Source organism: Mytilus galloprovincialis, chromosome 13 (assembly GCF_965363235.1).
Source record: "Mytilus galloprovincialis chromosome 13, xbMytGall1.hap1.1, whole genome shotgun sequence".
In the NCBI taxonomy this organism is placed as follows: Eukaryota; Metazoa; Mollusca; class Bivalvia; order Mytilida; family Mytilidae; genus Mytilus; species Mytilus galloprovincialis.
Window position 1 is genome coordinate 13306007 of NC_134850.1, and position 13113 is coordinate 13319119.

The 13113-nt window shown below is 31.6% G+C and overlaps 1 long non-coding RNA gene across 1 annotated transcript; it reads left to right on the forward strand.

Moving 5' to 3' along the window:
* The first annotated feature begins 302 nt into the window (after window positions 1-302).
* On the forward strand, window positions 303-10942 carry LOC143056364 (uncharacterized). Its single transcript, XR_012972311.1, has 5 exons — window positions 303-418; window positions 1517-1598; window positions 1952-2029; window positions 10560-10672; window positions 10871-10942. It is a non-coding gene; the product is annotated as an uncharacterized LOC143056364 (long non-coding RNA).
* The last annotated feature ends 2171 nt before the right edge of the window (window positions 10943-13113 follow it).

Here is a 13113-nt window from a genome sequence, read left to right on the forward strand (position 1 = left end):
TTATTGATGTATTGCCATTATCATGATTATGCACTTTTCGTTTGAATTTTTAGTCCAATAAATCACATAGAGATAACACATGTTATTGCAAGTGTAATATGACTTTAATATTTTTTCTGTCTATTCGAAATAACATAGAAAATTTGGTGCACACTGAATAACGCGCATAGCTGGTTATTTGACAGTGTGCACCACATTTTTTATGTTATTTCGAATAGACAGAAAAAATATTACAGTCATTTTTTAAATGTACAAATACATGTAACATACAAACACATTTTAAAGTAATTTTTTTTAGGACACCATTTGTCACAGTTTGGCCACATAGACATACTGCATCATATACTAGTTATTAATACCATACTTTTAATAATAATACTGATTCAATATTGTTTATATATTTGACCTCATTGTAAAGGTAAGTAACAATATTACACACTGTAGCTTGTACATCATGTACAGGTTGTAAGCTCTTGAACATGTATTGAATTTATATAATGAATATTGAGATGTTGTGCTTGTCACTTTTTAGTTAACCATCAACATAACAAAAACAATCACAAATAACAATACAGAAGAAGATGAAATATGTCATGTTTATACTTCTAAAGAGACTGCTTTCATACATCATATAAATTCATCGAATTATTTCCCTTGAAAAAAATGCATGTTGATATTTTTTAATATAGGAAGAGACATAAACTTTTAATAACTAATATGTGGAAAACATTCATCTATTTTGGTGGATTTAACATATTATATAGACAATGACTTTATAGGCTGTTCTCTGTAGGATTAAGAACAGTTATTGTTTTTTTTTATAATTTAAAGCAAGCATGCATGCTTTAATGTATAACTGCTGTTTTCTTTTCACATCACAACTGTAGAATACATGTAAATGGTGTTGTGTTCATTAAAAAATGTGTAAAAGAGTGGCCAAAGATACCAAAGGCACCTTCAATCTCATAAGTAAAAAAACAAAGAAAAAGCCAAGGCTAAAAAAGAAACAGATAAACAGACAAACAACACACACTAAATACAACATAGAAAAATAAAGACTGAGACACACATACCCCACCAAAAACTGGGGGTGATCTCAGGTGCTCTGGAAGGGTAAGCAGATCCAAATCAACCCAATCATTGAATATGTTGAATAAGTACATGAATGAAAATTATCATGGTCTAACATATTTCAAGGGCGATAATTGAATTAACTTTATTAGTTAAACATTAAAATATGAATGATCTGTTCATTGTTGAAGACTACATGCACCAACATTATCATTGTCTAAAATATTTCTAGGCAGATAATTTAACTAACTTACTTACACATTGAAATATAAATGATTTGTTCATTGGTGAACACTCTACCTGGACTGTAAACATGAACAACACGAATAAAAGCCCTATTTTAATTGATAAATTGTTTTTCGTATGTATGTATTTTGGTGCAATTTTGTCACATGTACATTTACTAAATATCCATTTTTTTTTTTATATCCTTTAATTCATATAGAGAGAAGAATAATTATTCATATATATAACCTGTAAACATAGAAGTATGTTAAATTGAAACACCAAGCTCACAGAATATTAAGGTAAGTCAGTCTTAATGTATTCACATATATGATATAATATATAGTCATATATAAAGTCAGTTTTTATACCCAATGATTTGTTCATTGTTGAAGACTAAATGGACTAACATTATCATGGTATAAAATATTTCAAGGGAGATAACTGAACTTACTTACATAAACATTGGAATATGAATTATTTGTTCATTGTTGAAGACTCTTCATGGACTGCCAACATGAACAACATGAATAAAAGCCCAGTTCATTGATTTTTTTTTTTGAACTTGTTTTTTGTATGCATTTATTTTGGTGCGATTTTGTCACATGTGCATTTACTAAATATCCATTTATTTTATATCCTTTGATTTATATAGAGAGAAGATTTTTTATATATAACCTGTAAACATAGAAGTATATGTTACATTGAAAAAACAAGGTCAAAGAATATTAAGGTAAGTCAGTCTTAATGTATTCACATGTCATATAATATATATAGTCATTTTTTTTTTTGGGGGGGGGGGGTATATATAAAAATCCCTCTGTGTGTCAATGATTGTCTTTTAACCAGAATTCCTCAAATATGCACTGACACTGAATCAGCTTAACACAGTTGCAGTACACAACCAGAGAAAGTACACACATAAACATTATCATGGTATAAAATATTTCAAGGGAGATAATTGAACTTACTTGTTTTAAAATTGAAATATGTGGCAACAGGTCTTGTAAACACAAATCCTCATAAATGGCTTGATTGATAATGATTTAATTTTACACAGTGGCGATACCAAACATGAAAATTGACATTAATAGATACTGCTAAAAAATATTTCAAGGGAGATAATTGACTATATTAAACAGTCAAACTACATAACTTAACAGTCTAAAGCCATAATTCTGGTTTAAATAATGGTATATTTTGTGTAAGAAGTTACTTTATTCTGATTTTACAGAAAATGGCTAGATGTCAAATTTGGACAGAAGTAATACCATATTTTACTAATGCTCGTGACGCCATAGTGTTTAGGTTTCTTTTTGGAGAATACTGTGATGTTCTTCCAGATGATAATATTTCAGAGGATTTATCTGATGTGTGCACATATCCAGGAGATTGTCACTGTTGTAGTTGTAGACGAAGGCAGAGTACTATAGCTGTACCTAGTACAATTGATTCTTCTGATTCCCTATTTGCTTTAAGCAACAGGTTCTCAGACTCAATTGATGACATTGAACTTTGTAGGGAAGCAGAGGTACTTCCTTCTTCACCAATAGTTTTAATCAATAGTGACAGTTGGATAACCTCTGATCCTATGGAGACTGATGTTCCTCATCAACTAAATGAATCATTTGCCTCTGTTGACAGCAAGTCATTATTAGTTGATGAGGAACAAGTATTGGAGAAACATTGCTTATTAGAGTCATCAAATATGTCAAAGATTTATGATGATTTTGATAGTCAATGCTTTTCTGATGGTGAACACATTTTCAATCAGCCCCTTTCAGAATCAGTCGGTTATAGTTTTAGTAGCTGTGAAACTCAGTTATCAACTGATTATACAGTTGTACCATGGCCAAAATTAGTTGAACTTGAATTTAGTGATACTGAAACTGAGCCTCTAACACTTTTAAAGGATGAATTACCTTCATCAGCAGTTGTTCTAAGTTTAAGTGATGCTGAAACTCAGTTACCAGCTGCTACTGATGATTTACCATCCTTAAAAGCATTTGAAACAACTTTTAGTAATGCTGAAACTCAGGACCCAGCTTTTTTAGTTCATGAATTGCCTCTAGCATCAGAAGAACTAAGTTTAAGCGATGCTGAGACTCAATGGCCAACTGATTATGAAGGTGCACTACTTCCTTTTCAGGGTTTGGTTGGTGAACAGAACGAAGAGAGTTTTTCTCATTCTGTAAGCCTTATCAAATGCTTGAAAAGGAAGTAATTTTTTGTGGTTGTATGTGTTAGGTATATCTATGTTTATATTTTTCTGATTTTACTTTGTAAAAATCTTGCCAAATGACGTCAAATGTATTTTTTGGAAACATGATGATAAAATTAACTTATATTCACTACTCATCGTAAATAGGTACAACAATAACTGTAATGGTTAAATATTTGAGATCTTGGACAAAACCATAAGATAAGATAAGATAAGATAAGAAATTTTATTTCAAGTCGGGTTACATTAAATACAAACATAAGCTCTGTAGAGCTTTTTGCCGACATATGTTTAAATAAATTTATAAACTAGAGTTGTGCATTTTCATGTTTTATTTGCTAACTACCATCATATAACCTAGTCCCTGGATATGATACACACTTAGTTTTTAATACCAATGATGATGAATATTACACATTATGGCAAAATGAGCATATTCAGTTTAATTATAATTTGAAAGGTGAGAAATGATTTGAAACGCTTAATTTTACTAAATTAGCATGCATTTTAAAACTTGTTTTTGCACAGTATCTTCCATTTCACCCACAGTATCTCTTAATCTATAAAAAAAAATGTGCGCAAGACATTCCACGGACTGTAAAATAAATAAGGTGTGGGTAAGATATACATATACTTATAATATTTTAGTAAAAATTTTGGATTAAACAAAATGTGTCATGTTTACAGCAAACATTACTACTCAGGTAAATTGCATGTAATGGATCCCAAATTTCCACCTCTTCCATTTTACTTGGACTGTTTAACAAATGAAAATGTAATAAAATTGTATAATGAAAGTAAGAGCCATTTTAGAGCTGGAAGTCAGCGAATAATACACAGATGGGTATGTAGCATTTTGAAAAAAAATCCAGAAGATATACATTCAGCTAGTCTCCTCAAAAGAATAAAGTCAGTAGTTGCAAAACTTAGAAAATTAAAGACCTCTAGAAACTATGAACAGATAGACCCATTTGAAAAGCAGATATTCCGAATTCCTGAAAGATTCAACGTAATACCAAAAATAGACAATGTACAACCTAAAATTATTGCTCTTAAAAAAAAAGTATCAGATTTATATGTAAAATTGGGAAATGAAAAGAAAAAGGTTCGAAGAAAAAATATTAAGATTATCAATTTAAAGAAAGAAATGGAATTTCATAAAGAATCAGTAAAGACACCAAAAATGAAGACAACAATTATGCAAACAGAAAATGCAAAACCTATGATTAGCAGCAAAGGTAACCAGTGCAATCTCACAAGATTGGATGGTCAAGTATTACATCAGGAGATAAGTTATTTACAAAATGAGATAATCAGTATTACAAATCAAGAAAGATCAGACCAAACCATACCAAAATTCAGGGAAAGGACTAGAGGAAATCCGTACACCAATAACATCCGGGAATGCGTGTTATATTGTATATCAAAGAATGTTCCAATGCAGAACATTTCCGATGTTATTGGGAGCATTGTGAAAATTGTAAATGGACATGAAATAGACAATTTGCCCTCTGTAGCATCTATCCACAACATGTCAAGAGAGGCAAAAGCTATTTGCAACAGACAAGTAGAAGAGGCCATTGGAAACTCAGAAAACATTACTTTGATGAAAGATGCCACATCTAAACAAGGACGGCATTTTTATGGAACCAAAATAAGTGGAAGTGAAGGAGAATTTACTTTAGGTATATGATAATACTTAGTTTACAGTTCTATGCCCCGCCTCCAGGTGAAGAGGGCATTAACTGTTACCTTTGAATGTCTGTCCATTTGTAATTTATAAGTTTAAAAATAGGTAATAGGCCCCTACCAACGAAGTTTAAGGGGACTTTAGGTTTGCACTCTTGTTTGTCCGTCTGTCCGTCCGTAAGTCTGTCTGTCTATCTGCCAAATCAGCTTTACACACTTTTCGTTGTCATGCTTGAAGATATTGGTTTGAAATTTGGTATATAGTATAACCATGATAAGTTACAGATCAAATTATAGATTTTTTGAAAGAATTTTATTTAACTTATACTATTGGTTAATATCAGCAATATCTCTAAAATGGATGCAGACTTTTAATACTTAAGTAGTTTACATTTCTAAGTCCCCGCCTCAAGGGGAAGAGGGCATTAACTGTTACCTTTGACTGTCCGTCTGGCCATCCTTATATTTCTCATACTATTGGTTAATATCAGCAATATCTTGGACAATTTCTAAAATAAACCATATTCCTGACTTGGAACAGAACCTTTTTGTTAAAAATGGTGTGTTGACCCTTGTTTATGCATATTCTAGACAGGAAAAGGTTATTTATTATATGAGAATCAAGCAACCTATGCATTGCAGGAATAAAAGAGATATCAAGTGGATCTGCAGAGCAATATGTTAAAGCAACATTAGATATAGTTCATGAAATTACAGAGGAAAATGCTTTTTTGACAAAACTTACCAACTGTATGACTGACAGAAGTGCGACCGAGCTCAAGTCAAATAAGATTCTCAATCAATTAAAAAACAGTAAAGAGGAAAACAATGAGATGACCATTAATGAATTTCAGTGTTCTGTACACCCACTTCTGCAATTTGCTGATGAAGTTGAAAAAGTAGCGAAAGATATAGAAAAAACAAATTCTGTACGTTTTAATACATTATTCCGAAACAAAGGAGAATCGTATACTCATAATTTAATCCGATGTATCTCAAAATTATTTTATAATGAAAAAGTTGGAGATCCTGCATACTGTCGAACATTTTTAAAATCGAATAATATTGACAATATACCAATCCAAGACTTTGTTGGAAATAGATTTAACACTCTTTTTTTATAATGCTTGTGGTACATTATGTCTAAAAGATCTTCTCTCCGTCTATATAAAGTCATCGAAAAATAAACCAAATTTTCTTCAAACTTCTATACTTCAACTATTTGAAAATGATATCGTCACATCAATCTGTCAGTCTATTGGAATTATTTACATCAAAATTACAGCTCCTTATTTTTCTTTGGCGTCTCAAAATAAACCAGCTCTACAAATGAAGCCTGTTTATAACACGTTAGTCGAGGAATTGGAAAAAATTGTAAACAAACCAGCTATACTTTTGGACAATGATTATCAAATATTTACAGTTGATAACCTTAAAATATCTGATTTCTGCCAAGGCGTATTAAAACCGTTGGATGAAAATAGCATAGTCTTGCAATGCATTTCGAAAATGGCATCTTGTATCTTAGGGAAATGCCAAAATTTTTTTAAGGATTACCTACCTGAAGGTAAATACCATTGTCCATCCGAAAATACAAAAAAAGAGACCTTGACTTGTCCATCAAACAACATTGCCCTAGAGCGAATGATGGGCCAACTAGACAGGCAAAAGACAATATCACCAAATATCAACACATCAACAATAAATACAAAACTTATGATGAAAAATAACACTACAATGGAATGGCTGGGTGGGAAAAATGAAGAAGACAATATTCTTATTAAGAAAAAATTCACATCCCTAATTAACTGGGCATTTAATAAGTCGGAATGCGAGTACATATGTTCAAACTCTTTTAGATCATTTTTTAGTAGCAATAAACAAAAGAACTATGTCAATTGGACATGCTTTGATACTATTTATGCACTTGAATTTTTACTTGATAACATTTTTGTTCGCTTTGGAGATTCCGTATATCGTCAAGTTATTGGAATTCCAATGGGGACTAACTGTGCACCACTTATTGCGGACCTGTTTTTGTATTGTTATGAGTTACAATTTATGACTAAAATTAGCAAAGACCCATCAAAACAACATTTGATACAACAATTTAACAATACTTTTAGATATTTGGATGATATATTGGCTCTAAATAATGACGACTTCAGTATGTATACTAAAGAAATTTATCCTGTAGAACTTACTTTAAATAAAGCTAATGAAAACAATGACCACTGCCCTTTCCTCGATCTTGATATCTATATCATAAACGGGAAGCTTAATACAAAAATTTATGATAAAAGAGATGATTTTTCATTTCCTATTGTTAATTATCCATTTTTAGATGGTGACGTTCCCTTGTCACCATCTTATGGTGTTTATATATCTCAACTTGTACGATTCATTCGTGTATGTAACAATATATTAGATTTTAGCGAGAGAAATTTATGTATTACTGAAAAATTATTACACCAGGGTTTTCGATATCACAAACTGGTCAAAACATTTACTAAATTTTATCACCGGTATAAGGAAATAATTCGTAAATATAACTCAACATGCAGACATCTTATACGTTCTGGTATTTCACATCCAAAATTTTATGGAAATATTCTTTATAAAGCACAAAAATGTCAGTATTCTCCTCAGAAACTAACAAAACCTTTAAATAGACTTATTAAAAGGGGATATAGTTACGATACTGTTGTCAGGTCATTAAAGATTGCATATTTTGGCTTTAACATTGATTCACTGATAGGGTCTTTGCATCGGAACTAAACACATTTATTTCTAAAAAAACAGTTGTTGGCATGACACGGGTTATGTTCTTCTCATATATTTTATGATAGTATGACACTAAACCCCTAACGGGAGGGATTGTACCTGATATTCATATGATGAAGACATAATCTTTCAATCAGTTTAATTGAGGTCTGGAGCTGGCATGTCAGTTAACTGCTAGTAGTCTGTTGTTATTTATGTATTATTGTCATTTTATTTATTTTCTTTTGTTACATCTTTTGACATCAGACTCGGACTTCTCTTGAACTGAATTTTAATGTGCGTATTGTTATTCTTTTACTTTTCTACATTGGCTAGAGGTATAGGGGGAGGGTTGAGATCTCATAAACATGTTTAACCCCGCCGCAATTTTGCGCCTGTCCCAAGTCAGGAGCCTCTGGCCTTTGTTAGTCTTGTATGATTTTAAATTTTAGTTTCTTGTGTATAATTCGGAGTTTAGTATGACGTCCATTATCACTGTACTATTATGCATATTTTAGGGGCCAGCTGAAGGACACCTACGGGTGCGGGAATTCTCGCTACATTGAAGACCCATTGGTTGCCTTCGGCTGTTGTTTGCTCTATGGTCGGGTGGTTGTCGCTTTGACATATTCACCATTTCCTTTCTCAATTTTAAAATTCAAGTTATGGCAAAAGCAAGACAAGAGTCCCAAATACTAAAAGAAAAAGAAATATCAGATGAAATTAAACTAAATAACGAGAGAAGAGCAACACTTCAGCAAAGAATTGATGAGAAAGAAGCTAAATGTACAAAAATTAATCAAGAGCGCAAAGAATTATTAAATGAAATAGATAAAATGGGAGGTAAATGGAAAAGTGAACCAGAAATGACATCATATATTGATAATTTGAAATTTAAGAAAGATAAAATCAGTGCAATTAAAAATCAAATCATGTATAGGAAAGATGTATGTATGCAATCAGTAACTGACAAATCTCTATTTAGGCGTAATTTGGACATTAATTCTTTAAAGCAAAATTTGATAAATTTAATTCAACTTGAAAACACCCAAAATGTACCAGTTCCAATGGAAATCAATGAAAATGACAATAAGCATTCACATGAGCAGGACATTCCACTATTTTTACCAGCTTCAACATCAGCACCTCTTCATTCACCATCAATAGCGTTTTCATCAACCATAGATCCACACATTCATGAGTCACTATCAACTGAAACATCATCAAGTACATGTACACGTTCAACCTTTCCTAAGTCACAGACAGTCTTACCTTCAGTTTCAACTATTCATCAGTCAACGTCAGTCTTAACTTCAACTATTCATCAGTCACCGTCAGTCTTACCTTCCGCAACAGCAAGCTCACTCATGACTCATTCACCATCAAATGTCAAAGCTAAATGTCATTCCTCACCATCTTTATCACCATCACCAGCAAAGACAGTGTCTCCACATGAATTATTGGAAAACCCACCATGCTGGTTTAAGAACAAATACCTTCTTCATACATGGGATGAGGGGTCAAACAAATTAACAACTTACAATGGGAAAATAGTTCATTATCTGGCAAGGCGAAAAACTTTTAGGGTAAACAAGATTTCATGATATTTTGGGTGTGCATGAAGGTTCACTGTCACATCTCTTTAAAATAAAAACTGGGAAATTGATATTATTAAGTTTTGGTGAGTGGTTAATATCTCATTCCTGTTATCCTTTTTACATCAACAAAATGGTTTCCCCCTGATGTTTTAAAATTGAATTAAATACTAGTAACTCAAATTTTACTTCATGCATGCTTTTTGATAACATACAATAACCTTTGTTTCACATGCAAGGTGTTATAGATCACACAACATCATAACCTGCATCCCTCAACAATTAATGTCAGATGAATACATAGCTGCCACAAATACAGACTATTTTAGTGTGTGGTGCAGGCATTGGCTACTTCAGTTAAATAAAACAAACTTCTATTTCCCTTGTTTAATAATGCTTTCATAGCTTATACTTTGACTAATTAACTTTATGTTGCTTTTTGTTGCTTTATGATACTATATGTTGCTTTGCTTATTAGTGTTACTTTATGTTGCTTTGTGTTGCTTTATGATACTATATGTTGCTTTAAAATTGAGAATGGAAATGGGGAATGTGTCAAAGAGACAACAACCCGACCATAGAAAAAAACAACAGCAGAAGGTCACCAACAGGTCTTCAATGTAGCGAGAAATTCCCGCACCCGGAGGCTGCTTATTAGTGTTACTTTATGTTGCTTTGTGTTGCTTTTAGATACTATATGCTGCTTTGCTTATTAGTGTTACTTTATGTTGCTTTGTGTTGCTTTTAGATACTATATGCTGCTTTGCTTATTAGTGTTACTTTATGTTGCTTTGTGTTGCTCTATGATACCATATGTTGCTTTGCTTATTAGTGTTACTTTTCTTCTTGTGCGACAATATAATTTTTTTGCTTTATATATTGTTTTTACAGCATGAATAAAAAAATGTTTGCATACTAATAACAGTATCTTTAGACTGAAAATAAATCAAACTTTTAAAGACAGCTTAAATAAAATGTATATACATTATTTACAGGTTATATATTGGAATGAATCTGAGGGTCAGAAAGAGACTACAAAATTAGAAAGATACGATTTGACATACAAAGAACTAAAACAGGATATTAATGAAGGCACCCTTAAGATAATGTAAGTATAACAAAATTAAATAATTTTAAGAATCAAATTGAATTATTTTAAGAATCATATTGAATTATTTTAAGAATCAAGTTAAATAATTTCAACAATCAATCTTAACAAAAAATCAATAATTTGTTTTGGTCATTTGTTTATCCTCTTTTCTGTTGTTATGAAGTTACAAACTGTTTTCTTTTTTTTTATTTTCAGAAATTAATTTTTAAAACAGACTATAGTGTATTTTGATTAATGATTGACAGTATTTAGTAAAAAATAAGCAAGAGTTACCTCTCTTTGGTAAGTTATTTTTTTTGGGAAATACCTAATGTTACTATATTTCAAACCATTAATATGAAGCTAAAAATACTCTCCAATCAGAAAGCACTATTCTAGCATTAAAAGTGAAGGACCCCTGGTGTCAATTTTGTGTAGGAAGTTCAGTTTCAGTGATTTTGATTTTTTATTTTGAAGTAGCTAACAATGGCTCAATGATCTACAGCATAATAAAAATATCACAAAGTTCACTATTAAAGAAATAACATGAATAAAACTTTTAGCCATTATAGATTTTTATATGTAAAAAAAAACACAGCATAAATAGCTTACCTTCATAAAATATTACAGGAACTATATTCATAGACAACCGATTACGAGCGACCAAACAGGTCAATCTTAAACATCAGATCATTTCGTCTTTTTCTATTGAGTTCTTTGAGTTTCTCGTTTGCTTTTTTCTCTGGCTTATTTACGCATGACATAACACCTTAATTTCATGTTTTAATATATATATTATATATACGTGTGTCTTGTGCATCAATATGCAATATGGGGTAAACGTCAAGGAAACAGCAATCTAGCAACATAAATACCAAACGATATGTGTTTGGTTTGAATGGAAGCCAGATATATGCGAGTTTTTTTTCACTCAACAAGATAGCATCCCAACGACAAAAATGTATTAAAACGAACTATGCATTCGGCTACTGTTCTTTTTTTACACTCTTTTTAAAACCTCTTGCTATATTCAATTTGAAAGATAAAAAAACACAACTATCTATCAAACGAAAACTGGATCAAGTGAGAAAAAAGCTTCTTTCAGTAGTACAAATTATTGCTTCATTGCTTATTTCAGAGTTCGAAGCTTGGTCCGACTTCAAAACTCTGTTTGACATTTTCCAGCCGAATGTCAGTAGTTTTCTCCTGGTGCACCATCTTTCTTCACCATTATATAGCTGAACGCCATGAAATAGCAAATAATAATAAAAGTGGCATTAAAGACCAATAATGAATAAATCAATCATTGTATATATCAGACGTTTCACACACAGATCTCATCCTTTATTGAGCAAGAATCTATGCATTTGAAATTGAATTTGACAATAGGAATTTTCCAGCATCGTGTAATGATGAATCCAGATATGACTGTAATATGTGCCACTGGACATGAATCTTAATCTTTGTGACCTTGTAATACGTAGAAGAATGGGAGAAAATTAAAGCAACTTAGCTTTCAACTTTTATCTACCATTCTAGAGAAAACCTAGGTATTTAGTAATACCTTAGAATTGCAAGGACCAAGCAACATAGAAGGGACCTATTTTTGAAGGTTGATGTGTCCATCATATTACATATGTGACAACCTTTTGTAAAAGTCTTGTACTAAGTTAAACATTAGTTATTATTTAAGTTCTATTGCTAACTTAAAGTCGACACCTTATAATGTAGAATATCTTTTTTCAATAGAAAAGGGTGTTTTAGATATTTGACGATTGCAAAATTTCCGAGAAAGAATCGAGCAGTCCCCCTTCGAATGCAGCATTCACTATCTTAATAGACATGTCTTTGACAAGCAATACTGTGAACAACTGACTGATCCAATGTGAAAAAATGTCAAAAATGGGTTACAGAGTATTGTCCCTGCTAAACTGAAGTGTGCATGTTTCAGCTCTGTGGTTCCCAGTGAAGATATATTTTTTTTAGTTAAAACTTTCGAGGTACACAGTCTGTAGAATGAAACAAAAGTTAAAGATGATGCTAGTCTTGGCGTAAACTCAAAAATTTATTTAATCAGAACTGGTTAGATATGAAATGAAGTCACAAGACACATGCGAAAATTAAAGTCGCTGCTTGAAAAGGCAGAGTTGCCCTTCGTACAACTTAAACACGTAGTCCAACAATGGCTCAATGATCTACAGCATAATAAAAATATCACAAAGTTCACTAATAAAGAAATAACATGAATAAAACTTTTAGCCATTATAGATTTTTATATGTAAAAAAAAAACACAGCATAAATAGCTTACCTTCATAAAAAATTACAGGAACTATATTCATAGACAACCGATTACGAGCGACCAAACGGGTCAATCTTAAACATCAGATCATTTCGTCTTTTTCTATTGAGTTCTTTGAGTTTCTCGTTTGCTTTTTTCTCTGGCTTATTTACGCATGAC